Source organism: Nymphaea colorata, chromosome 1, assembly GCF_008831285.2.
Source record: "Nymphaea colorata isolate Beijing-Zhang1983 chromosome 1, ASM883128v2, whole genome shotgun sequence".
Taxonomy (NCBI): domain Eukaryota; kingdom Viridiplantae; phylum Streptophyta; class Magnoliopsida; order Nymphaeales; family Nymphaeaceae; genus Nymphaea; species Nymphaea colorata.
Window position 1 is genome coordinate 7,882,733 of NC_045138.2, and position 4,726 is coordinate 7,887,458.

Consider the following 4,726-nt stretch of genomic DNA (forward strand, 5'->3'; position numbering starts at 1 on the left):
ATTCCACTAAAGTATATAAGTATAACTTGATATTGGATAATTGTGATGCAAATTTATCTCAATTCCTATACCATTTTTTTCAATTTTTTCATATGATAGATGTATAGAGAGTGTTAGATGTGCACAAAACTTTATATTCTGATTTACAACCTCATTATATATATGTATCATCTTTGTTGACTTTGCTGATCTTTTCAACTAATTTATTATCTATCCTTCAGAGTCTACACTGAAGATATAAACAAAGAAGAAAGAAAAAAACACGCAGGCTAGAATTATGACCGGAAGTTCACTCTCTTTAGACAAACTCGAGAGAAGATCCTAGAATACCTCCTCACCAAATGAACTATTATCTGGCTGCCGAAAGATTCAGAACCTCCAAAAATGATTGGAAGTGATAAAGAAAAAATATATAAATTTCATTGTGCCCTTGGTCATGACATAGAGGATTGTTTGTCCTCAAGAACATCATTCAAGATTTCGTCAACAAAGATCTCAAGGAAGATGATGATAACATTCCTGAGGTATTGAGGAATTTGTTCCTTGATCATGGAAATGCATTAGTCACCACAATCGCAATGGTCACTCCTTTTCTGTATCATCTGTAGGAGCACATCCAACTTTGTATAAAGACAATTCACACCAAATTGTTGTGACTAATCGGGGTAAACAACCTTTAGATATCATTGGTATGATGAACAACAATGTAGAATTTTCATCTAAAAATTCTACCATAATACTAAAGACTTTTCTCTTACGAGGTGGTGATGATAAGTCATCACATGACTCCCCAAACGAGGATCCATATTATTTGGATGAGATCATCCCTTTGGAAGAACATCTTATTGAAGAAGACTGGATTTGGTTCTCCAAAAACTAGTCAATCACTTCTACATAAAAAGATATTTCAAAATGGGAATATTACCATAAAAATGCTCAATACATTGCTCTCCAAATTAATAAGATGACTATGATACATGTATTGATTGATGAAGAAAGTAGCTTAAATATTTATCTTGACCTCACGGCCAAGGCTTTGGGCTTTCATGATGACAAATATCGCCCCGATAAAACCAAGATCTATGGATATGAATGCCAAAAGATGAGTAACAAAGGGACCATGATAATGGACATGATTATCGAATGCACCAGTCACTGCATTTTATTTCATGTGGTGGACATACCCCTATTATACAACTTTCTCTTGGGGTGGCCTTGGATCTACAAAGTGCGAGGTATCTCATCCACTTTTCACCAATGTCTCAGTGAAATTTTGGCCTATCTGTCATCACCGTACATGTAAAGGACTCAGTTGAGAGATCGATACAGCCAATGCTTTCTAGACCAATTGATTTGGTGGATATACCCAACAAAAGAGCATGGAGGTAGGCGAATTATCTAGAAGTGTTGACACAAGCAATCATCTAAACTATCATGAACATTCCTTATATATTCATTTTGTGAAATCCTCTAGGGGATTTTCGTTGCTTTTGAAATGTGGTTACCGTCCATTCACTGGCCTTCAAGAAGAATAAAAAAATGTTTAAGTAAAAATTAAATGCATCGAGAATAAGTATAGCCTTTGGATTGGTTACCCCAATAAAGACACTGAAAATCGTCAAAATCGTCGTACCAACATGAGAGTTTGTTTCTCTCTTATTTAAAATAAAACTTTATATTTCTAAAGCACTCCAAAAACGAAATAAAATTTGAGATGCAAACAACATATATATATATATATATATATATATATATATATATATATATATATATATATATATATATATATATATATAGAGAGAGAGAGAGAGAGAGAGAGAGAGAGAGAGAGAGAGAGAAGATTGGCCAACTTGAAGTCCATCTAATAATGGGCACTTGGTGCATTACATTGGTAGGGATGATTAAACATATATATATATAGGAGAAAGAATGTTAGACTACTTAAGTAAAAGACACAAATCAATTCTCGAGTCTTTTCTCCTCGTTTTTGATGCTTACTGCAAAGGGTATTGAGAGTCGGAGCCATGAAGACATTTTTGCTCAAATCTCTCGATGAACATGTCAACCAATCTATCAGATTCCTTAAATGCAACTAGGTTAATATTTTCTTTATACCATTGTACAACAATGTTTTCGATACTCCTTGGAAAGTTGCAAAATAATGATCATTGATGAATGCTAAAAGGTGAACATATGGACAAGTGGTTTCATCATGCTTGTCGAACTCCTTAAGTAAAACCATTCGCGTCTTCATCTCCTTCGGGGGGCGTTTGATGGGCTGGAAAAGCACTGTTCAGCAGGAAAAAAATTTCAAATTTTTAAAAATTTTTCTGAGCTTTCGGAAAAATATTTCCAGAAATTTCTTTCCACCCAGCGGGGTGAAAATTTTTTTTCAGAAAAATTTTTTTGCCCGTTAGGGGTTCTCCTAAATGCGTCTGAGTCTCCCCTCGTCTTCCATCGCTGCCTCACCTGCTGCTGCCTCAACCCACACGCTCCTTCAACACTGAAAGCATCTCCTCACCAGCGCAGCGTCTAGCAGTGGTGAAAGGTATCTCTCTCTCTCTCTCTCTTTCTTTCTCTCTCTTCCTCTGCCATTTTCCCACCGTCCATTGCAGCCTGTCATCTCTGTCTCTCTCTTCTTGTTTCTCCTTTCTCTCTCCCCACCATTTTTCTTCAGCCCTACCAGTATTCCAACTACTGTGGGTTAAGAGAACGCTTTGGTGTTAAGTTTGTTATTCTTTTGCTGCTTTATCATATTTGTCTTTTTTTTTTTCATTTGAGTTGGATTCCAATTGTCTATGCCAGAGAATTCCCTTCTTTGCATCCGATGCTTCCTCTAAACCAGATTACAGGGAAGATTCAGGTCATGATCCTTCTTCAGCCTCGCTCGAGGTTCCTCCTGCAGATCCTCCTCAATCGCGTCCAGAAGTTAGTACCTTTCTTTTTTCTGTCCTTCATTTTCTCGAGTGCTGCCATTTCTTGTCTTTCTCCTCGTACCATTTGCAGATGCATTCTAGGTTTTTTGTTTTTTGTTGATTTTGGTAATACGATGATCTGCAATTGTTAACTTAGGTTTGGTATTTTTTGCAAGTTTCTTTTTCATCTTGTGGAATCTAATATCTGCTTGCAGCATTGTTTACTCGATAGCGAATTCATGGATACTTGATAAAACTGGGATATGATCTGGATATATTTTCAGCTAATGCGCTTGTTGATATGTATGCAAAACTTGGTAATCTGGTGGACGCATCACAAGTTTTTGATGGCATATTAGAGCCAGATGTTGTTTCTTGGAATGCTTTAATTGCTGGTTTTGCTCTTCATGGATTTCATGAAAAAGTTTTACAGTTGCTGGAAGAAATGCAGGGGGTGGGAATGGTGCCAAATATGTTCACACTGTCCAATGTACTTAGACCATTCACATGTCATCAAGACAGGTTTCAAAGCCGACATTGTTGTTGGTGTTGGCCTGATTGATATGTACTCAAAGTGTGGTTGTTTGGAGGGTGCAAGAAAAGTTTTTGATTCCCTACCTGAACTTGATCTGATTACATGGAATGCATTGGTTGGAGGTTGTCTGCAAAATGGGAATGCGAAAGAAGGTCTCTCTCTAGCTTTTTGCATGTGGAAGGAGGGAATTAATTGGAACCAAACTACTCTCTTTACATTGCTCAATGTTGCATCTAGTCTATAGGATGATTTATCTGCAAACAGATCCATTCACATGTTCTAAGCTCTGGATTTCAAGAAGACATTTATGTAACAAATAGTTTAGTTGATGCTTATGGCAAATGTGATTTGATAGAAGACGCTAGACAAGCTTTTGAGGAATGCAAAGATAGAGATGTTGCATCCTTCACCTCCATGATGTCAGGTTATGCTAATTGTGGACAAGGGGAGGAAGCATTGAAGCTATTTCCTGCAATGCTACATGAAGGTCTCATACCAGATTGTTTCTTATGCAGCACCCTCCTCAATGCATGTTCTTACTTATCTGCACTTGAACAAGGAAAACAAGTGCATACTCATATTGTGAAACTAGGTTTTGACTTAGACGTGTTTTCTAGAAATGCGTTGGTTAACATGTATGTAAAGTCTGGATGCGTTGAGGATGCAAACCTTGCTTTCCTTGAAATCCCACAGAGGGGCATTGTTTCGTGGTCATCAATGATTCGGGCTTGCACAACATGGACAACAATGAGGTGCTTTTGTGGTAGTGTTTAACTGTTTTTGAATTCGGGTAGTGTTCTAACTGAAAACTTAATGCAAGTAAAACTTATCATATTTTGTTGATGACTATTACTACATGTGATGTTTAAATTTTACCACATGCGTCTATGCTTTTGCTTGTCACTGTTGTTTATGTGCTACATCAATCTTTTTCTTCTACAAAATCTGTAAATATGTTTCTTATATCAAACTAAGAAATATATTTCTAGAAATCTGGAAATATGTTTCTTTATCATCAAACACAGAAATATATTTTTGAAAATATATTTCTTAGTCATCACACACACACCAAAATAGGAATCAGAAGTATTTTTCTCATTCCATTTTTTCAGAAAATATATTTCTGGAAATATATTTCCAATTTACATGAGTATGAGTGTTTTTGCTTATCCATAAGTTCAAGGTTGTTCATTATTTTCTCCATTTTATAGAACTTGTGCTTAGTTGGAATTTCATCGTCACTTGATTTGTCTAACTCTAACCTTGTCTTTTTTTT

At 36.1% G+C, this 4,726-nt stretch overlaps 1 long non-coding RNA gene across 1 annotated transcript; it reads left to right on the plus strand.

The window, feature by feature from the left end:
* The first annotated feature begins 2,290 nt into the window (after positions 1-2,290).
* LOC126409225 (uncharacterized) lies at positions 2,291-3,569 on the plus strand. Its single transcript, XR_007572051.1, has 2 exons — positions 2,291-2,548; positions 2,806-3,569. It is a non-coding gene; the product is annotated as an uncharacterized LOC126409225 (long non-coding RNA).
* Positions 3,570-4,726: the final 1,157 nt, after the last annotated feature.